This window comes from Mesocricetus auratus, unplaced genomic scaffold (assembly GCF_017639785.1).
Source record: "Mesocricetus auratus isolate SY011 unplaced genomic scaffold, BCM_Maur_2.0 Super-Scaffold_100021, whole genome shotgun sequence".
NCBI classification, from domain to species: domain Eukaryota; kingdom Metazoa; phylum Chordata; class Mammalia; order Rodentia; family Cricetidae; genus Mesocricetus; species Mesocricetus auratus.
In genome coordinates this window covers 21868647-21892382 of record NW_024429202.1, presented here as the reverse complement: position 1 = coordinate 21892382, position 23736 = coordinate 21868647, and positions in this window count along the sequence as shown.

Below are 23736 nucleotides of genomic sequence, written 5' to 3'. Positions count from 1 at the left end.
AAAGATTTGGGCAACTCCCAATAATTTTAATGCATGAACCAATATCTTTCTATGAGGCATATTCTTTTTTCAGGAAAATACTCTTTGCATTTCCTTGTATGAGTTCAGCTAAAAGATTACTAATTAGAAAAGCTTACTTTAAACAGAAACAAATATATGTATGTATATAACAACTCATTAGAATCTATACACCTGTGAACTCTTGTGACTCTGATGTCCAAACTGGTTTTAACTGGTTGAACTAGTGAATTACCGGCATGCTTTTCTTCAATTTCCAGTGTAGTATTCACTAAAAATTTGTAGCACTGTTCTAGCTTTAGAAAATAACTCTGAAGCTCTTATTTAACTTCACAGTTAGCATGTTTCTTATATTCATTGCTTCCTTCAATGTCACTTTTCTTACTTCTTGGCTGAGAGTTCAGGAATAGGGAAACATATTATAGGGATTAATTATTTTTAATACTTTATACTTGTCTATTATATGACAATAGGTGGCCCTACTATTCTTTGCATGGATAACTATACCCTTTAAAGATGTTTAAGCATATATATTCTGACAGGTTTAGAACCATATTTTGTGACATAAAATCCCACTATACCATCAGACTCAGTCTTAGACAAAGCTTTCCAATGTACTTGTCATACAAGTATTTAAGATAGAAAGACAAAAGCTGTGATCGTTCACTTAAGTTAAGGATAATATTCAGCAGTAATATCCAATATTTTCTATTTACTGTGATATTACAAATATATGTATTCTTAGAAAAAGCATAAAGGTGTATTTTTATACTTAGGCTGAGTTTATTGTTTATAATCTTTACATACACATGTTTCTCCATCGACAGCTATGTTTCTCTGTCCGTTCAACACCTTGGACATCATGTACTACATTTCCTGGAATCTTTTCATGTTGTGCTTGTAGAGAGTGAATAAATTCTGACCAGTAGCAATACTTTAGAGAGAATTGGGAATACAAATGAAAGGCTGTTTTGATATATTTTTCTCCTCACACAAACTATTGTTTATTTGCACTGGAGTTGTGTCCCTACATGAACTCCATGGAGAGCAACTGATGTTGTGGGAGTCTGGGCACCATCCTGATATTTTTATTTTATATTGAGTTTTCCATGAAAAACCTTAGTCTTTCCCAGGTGTCACTAAATGGTAATTTGTAACAGGTAACGTACAAAGAATACTAAACTTTCCTTGTAAGTCTCAGTAGCAATTAATATATGGCTAAGCATGCACTCAATCTGTTCACTGTGAAGTAACACAACATAAATGGACATGAAATATTTGGTAGTGGCTTCCATGAGATGCCAAAATACTTATCACTGAATAGACAGGCACATCTTTCACACACAATCAGATGCTTAGCATGTACAAACACTTCTCCAATTGTGAATCATACAAATCAGAGGCAGAATGTACACTCTACTGAAATTACCTACTAAACCAATGAACACTTTGTTTTCAAATTATAATATAATTTCAAAATATCTCTATTCCTTTCCATTTCTGTAAACTTTCCAATACACAATTTATTGATATCTTTCAAATTCATGTCATCTAGGTTTTTTTCATCAGTTCTTATTGCAGTTTTAACATGCTCAGTCTGTATTATACTAGAATGCATGTTTTCAGGGTTGATGGTTAAATATGGAATAACAACTGGAATGCTCTTCCATTTGTAAGATTATTTCTCCTGCTCTTACAATTCTTTAGCTGCCTGCAGTTCTTTGCGCAGAGTTGAGGCCCCTTGGGCTTTGCCATCTGATGGAGAGACTTTAAGAGTGTAGCTTCCGGTATCACAAGGAGCCACAGCCTTACAGCAAACTCCTCTATCATCTTTATTTTACAATCTTTGTGTTCCCTCTACCACAATGTACCCTTAGTATTAGGTGAGGTATTGTTTTGTAGGTGTATCCATTGGGACTAAGATTCAAAAATCTGCATTTTTGTTACTTATGTTTTTTATGGTGGTCTCTCTATGTTGAAAAGAGAAGTTTTCTTGATGAGGGGTGATACCCACACCTATCTGTTGGTATAAAAACAAATGTGCAGATTGTTGCTAGGAATTATTCTTGTTGAGTAAAACAGTGTGAGTAGGTTCTCCACCAGTACAATGACATTTCCAACCCTAAGTAGTTAGACAGGTAGACCAATGGAATCGAATTGAAAACCCGTGTACTAACCCACACACGTACGAACATCTGATCTTTGACAAAGAAGCTTAAAATATACAATGGAATGTAGAAAGCATCTTCAACATATGGTGCTGGCATAACTGGAGACTGGCATGTAGAAGAATGCGGATGGATCCATGTTTATCGCCATGCACAAAACTTAAGTCCAAATGGATCAAAGACCTCAACATAAATCCAGCCACACTGAACCTCTTAGAAGAGAAAGTGGGTGGTACCCTTGAACGAATTGGTACAGGAGACAGCTTCCTGAACATAACACCAGTAGCGCAGACAGTGAGATCAACAATTAATAAATGGAACCTACTGAAACTGAGAAGCTTCTGTAAGGCAAAGGACACAGTCAGCAAGACAAAAAGGCAGCCCACAGAATGGAAAAAATATTCACTAATCCCACATCTGACAGAGGGTTGATCTCCAAAATTTACAAAGAACTCAAGAAGCAAGTCTCCAAAACATTAAAGGACCCAATTAAAAAGTGGGCTGCAGAACTAAATAGAGAGTTTTCAATAGAGGAGTCTAAAATGGCTGAGAGGCACTTGAGAAAGTGCTCAACATCCTTAGCCATCTGGGAAATGCAAATCAAAACAACTCTGAGATACCATCTCACTCCTGTCAGACTGGCTAAAATCAAAAACACCAATGATAATTTATGCTGGAGAGGATGTGGTGAAAGGGGGACACTCCTCCATTGCTGGTGGGAGTGCCAACTGGTTCAGCCACTTTGGAAATCAGTATGGAGATTCCTCAGAAAAATGGGAATAAACCTACCACAAGACCCAGCAACTCCACTCTTAGGCATATATCCAAAAGATGTCCATTCATACAACAAAGATGTCTGTTCCACTATGTTCATAGCAGCTTTATTTGTAATAGCCAGAACTTGGAAGCAACCTAGATGTCCCTCAACCGAAGAGTGGATAGAGAAAATGTGGTACATTTACACAATGGAGTACTATTCAGCAGAAAAAAACAATGGAATCCTGAGATTCGCAGGCAAATGGATGACACTAGAAGAAACCATCCTGAGTGAGGTAACCCAGTCACAAAAAGAGAAACATGGCATGTACTCTCTCATATATGGATTTTAGACATAGATCTAGGGAGTGCCAGCCTACAATCCTATGGCCAGAGAGTCTGGGAAACAGAAACTTCATTTAGTGGCTGATCGAAGAAGAGGCAGACTCCCTCGGTTAAGTACTGAGCTGAACTCAAGAAAGCCAGTAACAGAGAGGGAGGACTGATGATCAAAGGGATTAAGACTGGGCTGGTTTAACCCCCAGAAACAGCTGACCAGACAAAGGTTAACTCTTGAATCCCAGGCATCAGCCTGGGAATCCAGCATGGGACTGATCAAGACCCCCTGAATCTGGGAGTCAGTGAGGAGGCCTAGGTAATCTATTGAGCCTTGGGCAGCAGATCAGTACCCATCACAAGTATACACATGGACTTTGGACTCCCATAGAACAATGTGAGGTGCACTCTCACCCTGAACTCTTGGGGAAGGGTCTAGGCCCTGCCCTATATGAAATGACAGACTGTGGACACCCCCATGGAGGGCCTCACCCTCCCTGGGGGAATGAGGGGATAACGGGGGGGGGTTGGGGGTAGGGCACGGGAGGAGGGGAGGGAAAGGGAGAGGGACCTGGAACTGACCTGTGAAGCAACCTTGTTTCTTATCTAAATTTAACCTGGAAAATAAAATAAAATAAAAATAAAAAAACAAAGTCCAATATAAGACATGATAAGCCTTTTTTGAGTTGTTGGTCAGGGTTGTTCAAGAGACTTCCAAAACATTCATCCTATTGTTAGTGGCAATATTTATCATCGAGAAGGGGAAGGTAAATCTCTAGGCTGAAGACACCACATCCTTCAAAGGACTAAGAGGCCACTGGATTCTACCAGGTCTGAATGCCTTTTTCCTGAGGACTAGTTTTCATGGGACCGTAAGGAAACAACCAAGCTTTGAAAGGACAGAGGCAACCATCAGTCCAACTGGCTATACAAATTCTAAATACATTTGAATTCTTTCACACTTATGTGCAAATACAAGAGTGTACCAGATATCATGTAGCTGCTGGGAATTGAACTCAGTACCATGTAGTTGCTGGGAATTGAACTCAGGACTTCTTTAAGAGAAGCCAGTACTCTTATTCACTGAGTCATCTCTCTTCCCTGGAACTTTCCAAAAGAGACTGTCTTACCATGTATTCCAGACTGATATCAAGCTTTCACCTCCTTCCTACAATTAGAGGTGTACACCACTATGCTTAGCAGTGTTTATGCACTCAAGTATCACATTGCAAAATTAAATAATTTTATGAAAATGTAAATTTATATTCAAGGCAGTTTTGTATACCAACTACTATGTAATGAAAAGCAGAACATTTCAACAATAAAGTTTTCTAATAATTTGTACAAATATGATAAATAGGGAATCAGAGAAGGCAACTGGGATGCAATGGTGGCTCTCAAATAAATGAGATTTATGAATATATATTATAATTTTAAAATCACTGACTATAAAAGAACATCAAGAAATGTGTGCTTTCTTATATATTATATATATAATATAATTGAAATTAATGAAAATAATACCACCCCAGGTTTCTATAATATTAGTAGATAATTCAAAATAGAAAAAAAAAGCTGAGCCTTTGTATAAGAAAGAGTCCAATGTAAGCTTGCAGATAGATACCTAATCTCCATGGACTGATATAAAAATGAAGGATACAGACGTTCTGGTCCTCTGATAGCATGTACCTGTATCACCTATGATATTGGGGCAGGAGGTCAGATGGAGGTGGAAATGAAATGCGGGAATATGACTGAGAAAAGCTGTGGGCAATGCTTGAAGGGTATTTTTTTGTATTGTATCCTCATTTTTTAAACCTGATTAACACATAGCATATAGAGATAGCACACATAAAGAACAGCATATTAGAATATATATTCTGACCTTCAAATGTTGAAGACTGTATGTGTATGTGTGTGCGCGCACACACAGTAAGTATAACAAAATTAACAGTAATCAGAAAAGTACTTTTATAGAAGATGTGTACAATGATTTGAAGAACAAATATGTAATAGTTCAACTTTAATCATGTCTTTAATGCAGCAACCCACACCTGTTATGAGAGAGGACGTGTGGTCTCACACAGGAGGGAGGAAGTGTCAGTATAGATGGGTATGCTGCTCTCCGTGGAGCATTTTTCAGAGTTCTGGGAGACTGTTCTTGTAGGAATATTGGTTTTTATTACCACCCCATAGTCTTTTCTCTTTTGTTATCAGGACTTCAATAGGCATTAAAAATCTTGAAAGTAATTCCTGTTAAGTGGTATGAAAATAAACTTAAATAAAATTACTAAATACCAAGTTAACATAAGAAACATGAATGATGATTGTTTTAAACAATGCAAAAATGTCAGACAAAATGACAATAAAAAGTAAATTAACAATGACTGCCTACCAGATAAGGCGATATATTGTCTTTGATATATCATTCAAAAAGCCAAGTAAAGAATGCCTGGGTTTCAGTCACAAAAAGAGAAACATGGCATGTACAATCTCATATATGGATTTTAGACATAGATCTGGGGAGGGCCAGCCTACAATCCCATGGCCAGAGAGTCTGGAAAACAGAACCTTCATTCAGTGGATGATGGAAGAAGAGACTCCTACAGCTAAGCACTGAGCTGAACTCAAGAAATCAAGTGAGAGAGGGAGGACTGATGACCAAAGGGGTTAAGACTGGGCTGGTTTAACCCCCAGAAACAGCTGACCTGACAAGTCCCCTGACATTATGGGACTGATCAAGACCCCCTGAATGTGGGTGTCAATGAGGAGGCCTAGGTAATCTATTGAGCCTTGGGTAGTAGGTCAGTATTTATCCAGGGTATACAAATTGACTTTGGACTCCCATCCAACAATGAGAGATGCACTCTCACCCTGAACACTTGGGGGAGGGTCTAGGCTCTGCCCTGGATGAAATGACAGTCTATGGACACCCTCATGGAGGGCCTCACTCTCCCTGGGGAAATGAGGGAATATTGGGGGTATTGGTGGGAGGCCACAGGAGGAGGGGAGGGAAACGGAGAGGGACCTGGAATTGACATATGAAGCAACTTTGTTTCTAATTTAAAATAAAAATAAAAAATAAATAATAAAAAAAGAAAAAAGAAAAAAAGTGCCTGGGTTTGTGTGGAATGATTTAATCATTAAATCTTTTGCCTTCATCTACAGTAATATTTTAGCATAAAATATCCATCCTATATTCTATATTCATTTGTCAGTTTTAAAGGAAAAAAAACAAGCAGAGAAAAAATTCTACTTTGAGGGAAATGCTGGTTTCATAGAAAAAGAGAAAAGCAAGTTGCTTAACTAGAATACTCTTCTACTTCTCCAAGATTTTAAATTGAGAGCGAGAAATATTCTTCTTGACCAAAACTGTTTCAGATTGCTATGCACATGTGGTATTCTGTGTGTGTAGGTAGGCACTTTGCTAACAACTCACTCAAGATTTTGCATTGTTTCTGGTAGCTGCCCTGATTTGCTGTGGGTAGTGGCAAAAAGCAGCTACAAAAAAAATCTATGGGTTTTAAAGACTATTAGCAAAATAGGATTTGGAAAATCACCAGTCATTAATTTTGCCTTCAGGGATAGCATGGCACTGGAATTGTTAACTATGTGGATGAAAACATAAAAAAATCAGGTCTTCTGGATAATGTTTCTCTTTCATACACTTTGAAAAAAGGAAAGGACGAAACAAATCATGGAAATTAATAACAATTTCTCCTATCTGACTTGATCTGTTTGGAGAGCCCCTGGCAGTGACACCAGGACCTAACCCAGGGGCATGAACTAACTTTTTGGAACCCATTCCATGTGGTGGGATAACTTGCTCAGCCTTGATCTTGGGGAGGTTTTGTGCTGCCTCAATTTGAAATGCCAGACTTTATGGACTACACCAGGAAGGCCTTATCCCCTCTGAGGAGTGGACATGGTGGGAAGGGAGTGATTGGGAGGGGGTGGCAGGAGAAAGGAAGTGAGGGGGAAACTGGGTTGCTATGTAAAATGAAAAACAACCTTTTTAAATAAGGAAAACCAAAAATATTGCACACCAATGCAAACTACTTGTGTTTTGATATTAATTTAATTTTTCAAAAAGCCTGTGTTCCTACCCAAATGCAGTTGGTATGTCTGCATGGAGATGCTATATTGCAGCCCAGAGAGCCTCCAAAAGAGGGACACAAGAGAATAGAAAAGACCAACATGGGCATGTTCTCTTGATGTCCCCTGATAAAACATAAATTGCCTGTCATCCCCAAGAGACTCACAGCAATTTCCTGCATTGTCTGTTGAAATGGGAGACATAGAGCATTTATCCACTGCGTGTGAGCTACCTAGGGAGACTCAACTTTCACACACGGCAGACCATTCTCACCTTCATACCCAATGCCTTGCACTTATTCAGAGAAAGCCCTCTGTCGGAACACAGATACTGTTGAGTGAAGCCTTTTCTTCCACCAGCCGCTTTGGTGTTTCCCTCACCAGCCACTTGGGCTCTTCCATAGTTGCAGTCTCCAAATAACACACAAGATGCTGTATTAATTAGGAAGCTATTGGCTGTTTGTTTGTTTCTTGTTGGCTAGCTCTAACTTAAGTATTTAACCCATCTAAGTATTTCTCTTACCAGAGAAAAGGTCTGGACTTCTTATCCCTATGGCGGCTACATCATGACTCCCTGCATTTCTCCTTCCCAGAGTTCTCCTGGAATCCTAGTCCCACCTATCTTTCTTCCCTATTGGCCAACAGTGCTTTATTGACATATACACAGGAATTCCCCATCAAGATACCTCTGATGAACAACTGAAATTAGATACTTCCACCTGTAGTTAATGTTCACAAGGGAGTTTCCAAAGGCATCAGAGGACAGAGTTGTCACTGGTAAGTGGCTGTGATATGAGTTGGACAAAAACATCAATCAAGTTCTTTCTCCCTCAGCACTCACATCTCTTCATTTTCCAGTTACATCTACTCTGTATGGTCTCTGGGAAATAATGATCAGGCATGCCTCTATGAAATACTGACTTAGGAAAGCTGTTATAAAAACTCCACTTGCCTCTGAAATAGTTCCTATCCCTATCACATCCACTTTTTAGAACCACTGCATGATTTAAAAAACATATATCATAGTATGCCCTGATGATTCTCTGGATTTCCTCAGTGTCCAATGTTATGACCCCCTTTTCATTTCTGATTTTGTTAATTAGCATGTTCTCTGCCTTTTGGTTAGTTTGGACAAAGGTTTATCTATCTTGTTGATTTTCTCAAAGAACCAACACTTTGTTTCATTGATTCTTTGCAGTGTTTTCCTGCTTTCTACTTGATTGATTTCAGCCCTCAATTTGATTATATCCTGGCATCTACTCCTCCTGAGTGAGTTTGATTCTTTTTGTTCTAGAGCATTCAGTTGTGATATTAATTCTCTAGTGTGACTATTCTTACCACTGATTTCAGAGTATCTCATAAGTTTGAATTCCAGGAAGTCTTTAATACTTTACTCATTAAACCTGTACTCCACAAAATTTGAAAATTTAATGGAAATTGACAATTTTATGAATAGATATCACTTGCCAAAATAAATCAAGAACAGATAAACAATCTAAACAGACCTATAACCATTAATGAAATAGAAGCAGTCATCAAAAGTCTTGCAACTAAAACAAGCCCAGGCCCAAATGGCTTCAGTGCAGAATTCTACCAGAAATTCAAAGAAGAGTTAATACCAATACTCCTCAAAGTGTTCCACACAATAGAAGTGGGAAGCTCACTGCCAAACTCTTTCTACAGGGCTACAATTTCCTTGGTACCCAAGCCACAAAAAGACACAACCATAAAAGAGAACTATAGACCAATGTCCCTTATGAACATCGATGCAAAAATCCTCAATAAAATACTAGCAAATAGGATTCAAGAACACATCATAAAAATCATCCACTATGATCAAGTAGGCTTCATCCCAGGAATTCAGGAATGGTTCTACATTATAAAATCTGTCAATGTAATCCAGCATATGAACAAACTGCAGTAAAAAACCACATGATCATCTCACTAGATACTGAAAAAGACCTTGACAAAATCCAACACCCCTTCATAATAAAGGTCCTAGAGAGATCAGGGATAACAGGAACATGCTTAAACATAATAAAAGCAATATACAGTAAACCAACAGCTAACATCAAGCTAAACAGAGACAAACTCAATGCAATTGCTCTGAAATCAGAAACAAGACTAGGCTGTCCACTCTCTCCATATCTCTTCAAAATTGTACTTGGTGTTCCAGCTAGAGCAATAAGACAACAAAAGGAGATCAAGGGAACACAAATAGGAAAAGAAGAAGTCAAACTTTCACTATTTGCAGATTATATGATAGTTTACATAAGTGACCCAAAAAACTCAGCAACTCCTAGAGCTGATGAACACCTTCAGCAAAGTGACAGGATACAAGGTTAACTAAAAAATCAGTAGTCCTATTATATACAGATGATAAAGTGGCTGAGAAAGAAATCAGAGAAACATCACCCTTTATCATAGCCATAAACAGCACCAAATATCTGGGTTTAATGTCAACCAAATAAGTGAAAGACTTGATATCAAAAACTTCGAGTCTCTAAAGAAAGAAATCAAAGAGGATACCAGAAAATGGAAAGATCTCCCATGCTCTTAGATTGGTATCATAAACATAATAAAAATGGCAATCTTGCCAAAAGCAATCTACAGATTCACTGCAATCCCTATCAAAATTCTGACACAATTCTTCACAGACTTTGAAAGAACAATAATCAATTTTATATGGAAAAAAAGAAGACCCAGAATAGCCAAAACAACCCTATACAATAAAGGAACTTCAGGAGGCATCACCATCCCTGACTTCAAGCTCTATTACAGAGCTGTAGTACTCAAAACACCTTGGTATTGGCACAAAAATCGACAGGTTGACCAACAGAATTGAATTGAAAAACCTGGATTTAACACACACACACACCTATGAACACTTGATTTTTGACAAAGAACCTAAAATTATACAATGGAAAAAAGAAAGCATCTTCAACAAATGGTGCTGCATATTGGCAAGCAGAAGACAACAGATGGATCCATGTCTATCGCCTTGCACAAAACTTAAGTCCAAATGGACCAAAGACCTCAACATAAATCCAACCACGCTGAAACTCTTAGAAGAGAAAGTGGGAGATACTCTTCAACGAATTGGTATAGAACACTTCATGGCCATAACACCAGTAGCACAGACACTGAGATCGACAATTAACAAAAGGGACCTCCTGAAACCAAGAAGCTTCTGTAAGGCAAAGGACACAGTCAACAAGACAGTAAGGCAGTCCACAGAATGGGAAAAGATATTCACCAACTCCATATCTGACAGAGGACTGATCTCCAAAATTTACAAAGAACTCAAAAAGCAAGTCTGCAAAACACTCAAGGATGCAACTAAAATGTGGAGTACAGAACTAAATAGATAATTCTCAACAGAGGAGTCTAAAATGTCTGTGAGACACTTGAGAAAGTGCTCAACATCCTTAGCCATCAGGGAAATGCAAATCAAAAAAACCCTGAGATACTATCTTACTTCTGTCAGAATTACTAAAATCAAAAACACCAATGACAATTTATGCTAGATTGGATGTAGAGAGAGGGGATCAACCCTCCACTGCTGGTGGGAGTGCCAACTCGTACATCCACTTTGGAAATTAGTATGGAATCAATTTACCACAAGACCCACCAATTCCTTAGGCATATATCCAAAAATGCAAATTCATACAAGGACATCTGTTCCACTATGTTCATAGCAGCATTATTGTTAATTGCCAGAACATGGAAGCAACCTAGATGCCCATCAACTGAAGAGTGGATAGAGAAAATGTTGTGCATTTATACATTGGAGTACCACTCAGAGGAAAAAAAATACAAAGGAATCATGAAATTCACAGGTAAATGGATGGCACTAGAAAAAACCTTCCTGAGTGAGGTAACCCAGTCACAGAAAAACAAACATGGTATGTACTCACTCATATATGGATTTTAGACATGGATCAGAGTAGTGGCAGTCTGCAATTCCACTGACAGAGAGTCTGGGAAACAGGAAATAACCTAAGAAAGATATGCATGGTACCCCAGAGAGGAGGAATGAAGCAAGATCTCCTGAACAGATTTGGAACATGGCTGGGGGGCGCGTGGGAGCTGGGAAGAAGAGAGGGGTAGAAGAAGAGGAAAGAGTAGGTCATGGGGCAACAGGAAGTTTGAGTGGGGGTAGAATAGGGGAAGAACAGCATGAGAAATACCATAATACGGGGAGTCAAATGTTTGAAGAGAGATCTGGCAGCAGTGAAACCTCTAGCTATCTACAAGGATGACACCAACTGGAAAGCTGAGCAATAGTGGAGAGACTACCTTAAATGCCCATTCCTGATAATGAACTTGATGTCTACCTTATATGCCATCCTATAACCTTCATCCAGTAACTTATGGAAGCAGAGGCTAACACCCACAGCTAAACACTGAACTGAACCCATGGAACCCAGTGACACAGAGAGAGGAGGAATAAACAAATGGACAAAGAATGAGCTGGCGAAACCAGCAGAGACAGCTCCCAAGGGGGAGCTCTTGGACCTCAGACCGACATCTGGAAGGCCAGCTTGACTGATCCAGAACCCCTGAGTGTGAGAGTCAGTGAGGAATGCTGGTCAAACTATGGGGCCCTGGGCAGTAGATCAGATTTTATCCCTGGCATACAAATGGACTTAGTGTATCCCTAACACAAAGAGGGATGCTCTCTCAGTCTGGACTCTTAGGGGAGGGACTGCCTAGGCCTCCTATTTGACACCCAGGTACAAAGGTTCTGGATCAGTCCCATGCTGACCTCTTAGTCATCAGTCTGGGGTCCATGAGCTCCCTCTTGTTCAGGTCAGCTCTTTCTGTGGGTTTCACCTGCCCAGTCTTGATCCCTTTACTCATCACTCCTCCCTCTCTGTCACTGTGTTCCAAGAGTTCAGTTCAGTGTTTAGCTGTGGGTGTCTGCCTCTGTTTTCATTAGTCACTGGATGAAGGTTTTAGGATGGCAAATAAGGTAGTCGTCAAACTCATTATAAGGGAGGGGCATTTAAGAGAGTCTCTCCATTATTGCTTAGTTTGCCAGCTTGTGTCATACTTATAGATCTCGGAAAATCTTACTAGTGCCAGATCTCTCCTCAAACCTATAATGACTCCCTCTATTATGCTATCTCTCATCCTGTTCTCCTCTATTCTTCCTCCAACTCAACCTTCCTGTCTCCCCATGTCTTCCTGTCCCTTCCTTTTCTCCCCCTCTCCTTTTCCTGGATCCCTTTCAGTAATTATTCTGAAAATAGATGTTAGAAGCTCTATTCAGGAATGAATCTGTCTAAAATTTTTGGTTGATTCAGGAGTTATTTAGTGATTACTATCAACATCATTAATTATCTTTCATTCTACTTTATGAAATGTGTTTAGATCTCTTTCTTTTTTTCTTTTATCATTTTTTATTTTAATTTTAAATAGCTTGTTTTACATGTCAATCCCAGTTCCCTCTCCCTCCCCTCCTCCCGCACTCCCCTTCCCCCCAGCCTCCCACCCTATTGCCAAACCCTTCCACATAGGGGATATCTAGGGTCTGTCATTTCACTCTGGGTAGGGTCCAGGCACTCCCCTAAGAGTCCAGGCTGAGAGAGCATCCCTCTTTGTGCTATGGGCACACGATGACTGTTTGTATTCCAGGGATAGACACTGATCCACAGCTCAGGGCCCCATAGGTTGCCCAGACCTTCTCAATGACACTCACATTTGGGGGGTCCAGATCAGTCCCATGCTGGCCTCCCCGCTGTCGGTCTAGGGTCCAAGAGCTCTCCCCTGTTAAGATCAGCTGTCTCTGCTGGTTTTGCCAGCCCATTCTTTGCCAATTTGCTCATCACTCCTCTCTCTGTCACTGGGTTCCTTGAGTTCAGTTCAGTGCTTAATTGTGTGTTTGCCTCTGCTTCCATTAATCACTGGATGAAGGCTCCCGGATGGTTATAGACATCAAGTTCATTATCAGGAATGGGCATTCGAGGTGGTCTCTCCACCAATGCTTAGCTTGCCAATTGGTGGTATCCCTTTAGATCACTCGAGGTCACTCTGGTGCCTGAACTGTCTTCTAACCTATGATTCCCTCTTCCACCTATTCTACCCCCACCCACTCAACTTCCTGTTCCCCCATGACCTACTCTCTCTTCCTCTTCTCCCCCTCTCTTCTTCCCAGATCCCACTCCCCCCTTGTCTTGAATGTAAATTACCAACAAGAAGTATAAAAATCCTTCTTTGATTAAGTTGATGTCACACTGAGGAAAGGGGACTGCATTTGCAGAAAAGACTCAATCACAGACATTGGTGTGTTAATATAGAGAGTAACCGTATCACTAGTGTTAGTAAGAACAAAGACACACAAAAGACTAGATCCCAGGCTGCCTGTGTGGAGGCTCCATAGTGATTAGACATATGTTTTCTTTTGAAACTCAAGTAAAAGTGCAGTCACATTAGGAATATTTTGTTCTTTCTTTATGGAAATCATATTCTATTGTTTGTATTTAGCTGCATTAAAATATGAGTCTATAGCTTCAAAATTTTCAGTTTTGCTTGAGACTATATTTTTATATGTTACAATCTATAAGCTTCTCAGTCAGAAATGCCTATAATTTAATTCTTCAAATAACATATTCTAAAACATCTGCTGTTTTAGTTGTTTGTTTATGCTATAATTAGAAATTCAAAACTATTGATTTTATGATTAAAATATTTAGAAATCACATTATTATCCAGTTAGCCTGTTAAGCGATTTTACAGAAAGTTGAGTTTATTTCAGTTATAAAATTAGAAGAACAGTAGCTATCAACATTTTATGTCTTCACTTGATTTAAAAGTTCTATTTCTGAATAAAACCCTCATGCTTAGCTTCTTCAAACACTAAAGGTTTGGGAAATTTTTCCAATAGTATGCTCAAGGCTTAAAAAGACAACATTTTTGAGGAAAAAATGTAGATACTCTATGTGCTATAAACTACTATATTGAAAGAGAATTGCATTTTTAGCAATTTCAAAAAAATTGGAAAAGCTACAGCCGCAAGTTAGCTTAAATATTATGACATTATGCGTTAACATTATTCTGAAGGTCAAAGCAAAATAAATGGGATATTTATTTCAGCAAAATAATTAAAATATTGTCATAATGTTCAAAGTACACACTAGGAAATAGAGGCTTTCTTATACAGAATGCTTATGTAAACTGAGTGCATCATTTTGATTTCATTGTTACTATTTATTACTTGGTGAGCTACATTTATAAGATATGTCTAATTAAGTTTGAACATAAAACAAATATGTTAAGCAGGTTGATTTCAACATTCTTCTGAATTACAATAAGCATATTTATTATGTTTAAAGACATCACACATGACTGCATTGAACACTCTTGTTCACTATGTAAACATTCTGTATCAAAAATGTCCATATAATTTAGCAACTATATTTCTTGGAATAAATTGATACCATCAGGAAGATGTCCTATGAAGTTTGAGGAGTGGATTTTGTATCTCCTTCGGTTTAAAAAAAGTAACACACATGGAATGCTAGGTTTTAGAAGAGCAAAGTTTATTAAAAGAGAAAGTCACCCAATCAAAGAACGCAACAGAGGTAGACTCCCCAGAGTTGGGAGGGTAACCAGATAAGGTGTCCTTAGTTTTCCCAGCAGTTAAGACTTATATACAGTTGGCAGGAGGATAAACTCTCATTCTTCCTCAGAATTGTCTGGTTGGAAATACTGCAGGGATTGGATAACACAGAAAAATACAGGGAAGTTGATTGTTTCCCACACCACAGTAGCTCTCAGGTAGAAGTTGTGATAGTGCCCTAAAATAGTCTACTGCATTTGACAGACAAGAATGGGGAAGCACACAAACATTTTCTCTTAAAGAGGGAAAAGAATTCAGACTTTGGCCATGTTAAACAGTTAAGTGAAATGTCCATTAACTTGCCTACAGTCTTTATTTCCTGCTTTTCTGCTTGCTGGGAAGCTGTCTGACTCTTAGTCTCTAACTTTGATTACCTACAACTGCTTTCCTTTTGCGAAATAAAAGTCTTTAAGAGTTTTCACATAAATTGTCAGACATATAAAAGAGGTATTTAAAATGAAACATAGTTTTTATCTAAAATCCGTAACACAGTTACATGTTATTTTGGATGTTTTATAATTATTTATATATTTTTTCACTATAGCAACTTTCCTGTCTCTGCTAATCTCAAGGTAATGTTTCAATAGACATTGAAAACACTTCATTTATTTTTACTTTAAGACTTGTAATTATTCTGCTTTCCTTTTTGTTCTATTTATAGTTATTCACCTTAAAACTTATACATGTAACTTGTTAAGATCTTGTAACACTGAGAATTGTTTTAATAGTATTTACTCAAAGTTGTATGATACCTTTTATTCCTAAACATAATTATTTGTAAAGGAGCTCTTAGGGTTTTTATCAGGGTCATGTTATTTCCTGTTTAATTTTAAATATCTGGAGAACAGAAATATCTTCACACAGACACACACACACACCTACAACCACCACCAACAATAACAACAAAACATGTGTCTTGATGACTGTGTCTTTACTCTTATTTAGTGAGCACCTTTAAGTAATTGGTTGTTGCTGAGAATAAAGCTTCCATATATTTGAATTTTCATTACAATATACTACTTCTTATCTTCTGTTCTCTTCTATATATATAAGAATATGGTGTGAAATATATAAATGAGTATCAAATCAAAAACTATTTGCTAGAGAATTAAACTATTCTCTTCCAAATGCAAATGAATCCTCATTATATGTAATGAACATACTGTATAATTTCTATCTTCTATATCCAAAAGGAAGGAATGAAGGAAGCACATTGTGCCTTCTTCTAAGTCAAACTTACCAAAAACTATTTGAGAACAACATCCAGTAGGGACACCCCCACCAAAAAAAAAACCCAGAATAATTATCCATTAATGGAAAGCTACTATATCCTAACCAAAAATGTGGGAATCTTTCTTGGGGTTGAGTCTTATCCTTGTGGTTCCCCTTAATAATTAATTTAGGTTAATTGTCTGCTAGAGTCATGACTCCCTAGGAAGCAATGTTTACCTAAAAACTTGCCTGAAAAATGGGAGGAATATTTCTCCTTCCTTCCCAGAACTGGCAACTCTGGGCAGAAATTTAGTGTTCTTAATGTTTGCAGTGTGAGCCTATGTTAAGCCTGTCTGCTTTTCTCACTCATAATCTATTCATACATTTATTCTTTTCTGGGTTATTTTTTTGATGCTGGATGGAAAAAGTATGCTTTCTAAGGTTATATGGAATTCATCATTTCTCTGAAACTTTCCACCCTCTCATGTTGCTCCTTGCCCTCTATAATTTGGTTGATACTATAGACAGATTAACTCAAATGGCATTACTCTCTCCTTTCCTCAACTCCATTTCCCTCCTCCATATACTACTCAAACCTGGCCTACAACCTTTCTTTAAACATCAGTAAAACTGTCATTGAACTTCCTTCTGAGTCAGTTCCCAAATTCTTCTATTAACAAGCCTACGAACCTGGAGAACGCAATCCCAATTTCGCCAGCAACTGTGTCTTCCTGGGTGGACTCTAGAAAATTTCCTGCTATAGTATTCAGTTGGCTTGAAATGTATTATCAACACTATATTCACTGGTAAAATAAAAGTATCAGTGAGCATGTCAACAAAATGAAGAAATCTTGTGTTTTATAATGGAGAGAAACCAGATTTTATTTAAGTTCTTTTGAAATGTTGGAGTCCAAAAATGAGTAAACACATTGAAGAAAATCTTGGTCCTGGAAATAGTTTGCTGGGTTGCAAATTTGGAAACAAAAGTAGAAATCCTACTGAGTCTATTTATCTCTAGTCCAGTTATGTTTTATTTTATTAAAGTTTTAGAATCATACATTTTGTATTCTCTGATATTCCATACAAGATGTTTAATGCTATAATATGCTCACAGACGGTTTGCATTTTTTTCTAGGGTAAAATTTACTACTGAATTTTATACATTACATTTATGAACACATAGTCTGATTTTCAAAACCAAATGTTTTTAAAATTTGCATCTCCGATTTTATGAGTTTATTTTGTATCCTGCCACTTTGCTGATGGTGTTTATCAGCTGTAGGAGTTTCCTGGTATAATTCTTTGGATCACTTACATAGACTATCATATCATCTGTAAATATTGAAAGTTTGCCTTCTTCCTTTCTAATTTGTATCCCCTTGTTCTCCTTTTGTTGCCTTATTGCTCTAGCAAGAACTTCAAGAATAATATTGAATAGAAATGGAGAGAGTAGACAACCTTGTCTTGTTCCTGATTTAGAGATATTGCATTGAGTTTCTCTCCATTTACTTTGATATTGGCTGTCAGTTTGCCATATATTGCTTTATTATGTTTAGGTTTCTTCCTGTGATCCCTAATCTCTCCAAGACCATTATCGTGAAGGGGTGTCGGATTTTTTCAAAGGCTTTTTCAGCATCTAGTGAGATGATCATATGCTTTTTCTTTTTCAGATTGTGTATGTGGTGGATTACATTGATGGATTTTCATATGTTGAAAAATCCCTGCAGCGTTCCGTGAATGAACCCTATTTGAGCATGGTGTATTATTTTTCTGATGTGTTCTTGGATTCAAATTTGTGAGTATTTTAATGAGTATTTTTCATCAACATTCATGAGGGAGATTGGTATATAACACCCTATCTTCATTGTGTCTTTGTGTGGTTTGGGTACAAAGGTTTTGTAGCCTCATAAAAAGTTTGATAGTGATCCTTATACTTCTATTGTGTGGAACAATTTGAATAGTATTGATATTAGCTCTTCCTTTAATTTTTGGTAGCATTCTGCACTGAAACCTTTTGGCTCTGGACATTTTTTGATTGGAAGGCATTTTATGGCTGCATTTATTTTTTTATGGGTGTTTAAATTGTTTACCTGTTCTTGATTTAATTTTCATAAGCGATATCTATCCAGAAAATCATCCACTCCTTTAAAGTTTTCCAATTTGGTGGAATACAGGTTTTCAAAGTATGACCTGTTGATTCTTTGGATTTCTCCACTGTCTGTTGTTATGTCCCCATTTTCATTTATGATTTTGATAATGATCACATTCTCTGTCTTTTGATTAGTTTGTCTATCTTGTTGATTTTCTCAAAGAACCCACTCTTTATTGCACTGATTCTTTGTATTGTTTTCTTTGTTCCTACTTTATTGATTTCAGATCTCAATTTGATTATTTCCTGGTGTCTACTCTTCCTGAGTGAGTTTGCTTCTTTTTGTTCTAGTACTTTCAGAAAAAAATTAGTAGCCCTACTATATATAGACAATAAATGGATGAGAAAGAAGTCAGAAAACATCACCCTTTACAATAGCCACAAACAACATAAAAAATCTTGGGGTAACTCTAACAAAACAGGTGAAAGACAAGCATAACAGGAACTTTAAGTCTTTACAGAAAGAAATTAAAGAAGATACCAGAAAATGAAAAGATGTCCCATGATCTTGGATAGATAGGAACAACATAGTAAGAATGGCAATCTTACCAAAAGTAATCTACAGATTAAATGCAACCCCTTTTGAAATTACAGCACAATTTTTAACAGATCTTGAAAGGATAATCTTCAACTTTATATGGAACAACAAAAGAACCAGTATAAACAAAACAACCCTATAAAATAAAGGAACTTCAGGAGGCATCACCATGCCTGATTTCAAGCTCTACTATAGAGCTATAGTTCTGAAATCAGATTGGTATTGGCACAAAAACAGACAGGTAGACCAATGCAATCGAACTGAAGACCCTAATATCAACCCACACATATTTGAACACCTGATCTTTGACAAAGAAGCTAAAACTATATAAGGGAAAAGAGAAAGCATCTTCAACAAATGATGCTGGAGTAACTGGATGCTGGCATGTAAAAGACAACAGATAGATCCATATCAATCACTATGCACAAAACTTAAGTCCAAATGGATCAAAGACCTCAACATCGATCCAGCCCCACTGAACCACTTAGAAGAGAAAGTGGGTGGTACCCTTGAACGAATTGGTACAGGAGATTGCTTCCTGAACACAACACCAGTAGCACAGACACTGAGATCGATAATAAATGAGACCTTCAGAAACTGAGAAGCTTCTGCAAGGCAAAGGAAATAGTCAACAAAACAAAATGAGAGCCCACAGAATGGGAAACGATATTCACCAACCCCACATCTAACAGAGGGCTGATCTCAAAATTGACAAAGAACTCAAGAAGCAAGTCTCCAAAACACCAAAAGATCCAATTATAAAGTATAGAACAGAACTAAATAGCTAATTCTTATTAGAGGAGTTTAAAAATGACCGAGAGACACTTGAGAATGTGGTCAACATACTAGCCATCAGGAAAATGCAAATGAAAACAACTCTGAGTTACTATCTCACTCCCATCAGAATGGCTAAAATAAAAACTACTAATGACAATGTATGCTGGAGAGGATGTGGAGAAAGGGAAACGCCAACTTGTGCAGGCACTGTGGAGAACAGTATGGAGATTCCTCAGGAAAATGGAAATCAGCCTACCACAAGATCCAGCAATCCACTCTTAGGCAAATACCCAAATGATGTACACTTATACAATAAAGACATCTGCTCCACTATGTTTATAGCAGCATTATTTGTAATAGCCAGAAACTGTAAGCAACATAGATGCCCCTCAGTTGGAGTAGATAGAGAAAATGTGGTACATATACACAATGGAGTATTACTCAGCAGAAAAAAATGGAATCTTGAAATTTGCAGGCAAATGGATGGCACTAGAAGAAACCATCCTGAGTGAGGTAACCCAGTTACAGAAAGAGAAACATGGTATGTACTCACTCATATATGGATTTTAGACATGGACTAGGGGCTTGCAAGCCTACAATCCCACTGCCAGAGATTCATTCAAGCAGGGAGGACCCTAAGAGATATATTCATGGTAACCCAGAGAAGGGTTATGGGAGTAGATCTCTTAATTGGATTAGGAGCAGGGGTTGGGGAGGGGAGAGGGAGATGGGAGAAAGAGACAGGGAGAAAAGAAGGGGAGAGGATGGCATGGGAGAGCAGAAAGATTGAGCCAGGGTAAGATTAGAGGAGATAAGGATGAGAGATACCACAACAGAAGGAGTCATTATAATTTGGAGGAGAGATCTGGCATTAGTGAGATCTTCACAGATCTACAAAAATGACACCAACTGCATGAAGGCTACCTTAAATGGACATGAGATAATGAGATTAATGACTACCTTATATGCCATTCTAGAAACCTCAGAGAGTGGCTGACGGAAGCCGAGACAGACACCCAAATTTAAAAACCGAACTGAACTCCTGTAACCCAGTAGCAAAGAGGAGTGATGAGCAAATGAATCAAGACCATACTGGCAAAACCCACAGAGGCATCTGTAGTACCTGACTGTTTTCCCAGCTTTTCTATTTCCAGCATTCCTTAAGACTGTTTTTTTTATAGTTTCTATTTCAGATTTCAGCCCTTGCATTGTTTGAATTGTTTCTTGCAATTTTTGCTTTGTCTTTTGCTCCATTTCTTGCATTTTTGGATTGTTTTTTCTTCCATCTCTTTAAGGAATTTTCTCATATCCTCTTTAAGGCCCTGTCATTTTCATAAAGTTGTTTTTTATGACATTCTCTTCTGGTTCATTTGCGTTGGGGTGTTCCAGTCTTGGTGTAGGTTCTCTGGATTCTGGCAGTGTCATATTGGTTTTTCTGTTGCTCTTTTGTTTTTATATTGTCTCCTTCCCATCCGTTCTTGCAGTTAGTTCCAGAGGGTGCCTCTTCCTCTACTGACTGGTGTGGGACCAGAGTGCCCTTCTGTTTTGTGTCTGCAAGTCCACTGTTCTGGTAGTTCTCCACTTCCTGGTCTCGTGGGTGGAGAAATGGACTAGGATGCTGGGATGCTTTGGATCACGCTAGGCTGGATGGGAGCCCCAGTGGTATACCCCAGGCACGGGAGTGTAGTCTGGAGACAGGCCCTGATAGTCTTTGTCATGTGGGTGGAGCAGGAGACTAGGATACTAGGGTGAGTTTGCTCCTGCCACTGGGATGGAAGCCGCTGTGGCAGTCCCTGAACTCAGGCATCCAGTCTAGTCCTAGTTCCATGGGTGGGGCACGAAACTATGGTGCCTCGGCTCCTGCCGCTTCTGCTGGGATGGGAGCCTCAGTGGCAGAGCTCAGGCCCAGGCTGGCATTCCAGAAATGGGCCCTTGTTTACCTGGACCTGTGGATGGGGCAGTAGACTAGGGAGCCTTGGCTCCTGCCACTGTGATGGAAGATGCAGCAGTAGACCCCAAGCACAGAGCCAGTCTAGTCCTAGTTCCATGGAACCAGGAAAATAACTAATTTCATCTCTAAGGATTCATAATTCACCAAATTTAATATTATATATCTAACCCTGATAAAGAAGTTTTGCAACCCAATCGTGGTCTTTCTTCATGGTAGGGTCACTCTGGCAATCTATTTGCCATGAACTCAGAATGGAAGAGACTAGTAGAGAAAACCAGGACATATTGAAATGTAGTGAACTAGCATGATAAGACAAAATGATAAGTCATGAAATCCCAACAATGCACATTTCCCTTATTAGTGCATTTCAGTTCTTATGTTTTTGAGGCAAGGAGCTTTCTGGTAGAGTTATTGCCCAGTGTTTCTTAACATACTCTTTATTCTACATTACCACCATTTCTCACTAAATGGTTTTAGTAACTTGTAATTATTACTGAGTTTTAATTTCTTATCAAAATTTCAGTTTATTGTTATTATTATTATTATTTGTGTGTGTGTGTGTGTATACATGATGATATGGGAGAACTTTTATAGGATTTCTCATTATTGATTCTATTCCTTGGCTTATCTGGCAAACATCTTCACACAGTGCCCTCTTACTCCTCCATGACATTGTTCTCTGCTAAAATATAAGAGACATTATCAATAATTTTTCAAGAAAGTATTTGACAAATTTGTATTCAAATCAGCATAAGTCTCAAGTAGTCAACATCTGTAGGGGTGAGCCCACAAAACTCTTCACTCCCATAAGGGCAGAGATAGGGAGATTTAGCACAGGTGAAGATAAAAGGAAGCAAAAGAAAAAAGAAGCTCCCCAGCTTTGTGAGTAAGTTCTTTCTCTGTTAAGTAAATATATTATATTCCATATTGCATTGACCTCCCATCTCAAACATCCTTCATGTTAAGTACCCTTTCCCCATCCTTCCTCTGTGATTACACTTTTAAAGAAACCTTCCTCCACAACCACCTTTCATCATGGTTATTTCAAAGGTTTATTGGAAAAGCAAAACAGCTGTGAATTCAAATGCATGAAACACACAAAGTTCATATTTTGCTTGTATTTTTATTATCTTGTATGAACCTTGAAAAGCTAATATTGATATGTGTCTCAGCTAGTAGAGAAATAAACACATTGGAAATAATTCCATGAGTCAGTGAGGATAATGGAAACCAGAGTGTGATGAGGTAGTAATTGCTCCATTTGTTATACGAGGATCAGGAATTTTGTGTTTCATAACTGAAACTGAATTGATATGTTTGGCCAATAAAAATTTCCCTTAGTAAGTGTCTCTTATATATTTCAAAGACCAATAGGTTTGACTCTTTCGCAAAGGTATGATGAACTGGAACATTTTGAAATCATATCAATTTAACCTGGTCCTTTGAGTGGACAATCCATCACACAGTTGATTCTGAGACTGAATAAAATGTGAAAAAAATATGTCTCTGAAGCCAGTGACTTACAGCAGTATGAGAAATCTAGCGAATGCTTTATTCGTATAATTTGATGAGTACTAAAGAAAGCAAGTGTAAGTATGACTTGGTATTAACAATAAAGATCTAAAATCACAATTAAACATTTATTATAATGTAAATTAGGCATTTGAGAAGTTTATATATTTTTATTTTAGTGATAAATATCATATACATTTATGAGCCACAATATGACATAGAAGAAATGAATCTATTTAATTAATTAAACTCTACCTAATAAGTGTATTTTTGCATTGACAGCATTCAAATAACTATTTCCAAAAATCGGAAAATATGCATTATTTACTGTGATCATAAAGCAGTGAAGTATGTCAGTATTTCAGTTTTCTCTTTGTTTTACAACATATGATAACATGTCTTTGAATACTGCAATGTATGTCTATGTGAGTGTGCTCTGTACTGTACTCATTAGTCATTGTGATGTCCAATTGTTCAATTTTTGGAGGACGAGATTTTTTTCTATAAAGTGAAATCTGACATCATACTGGCTGTATTGCCCAGGCTACTCTTGCATTTGTGGTCCTCCTGCTTTGGGCTCCCAGGTTATGCATTTGTGGG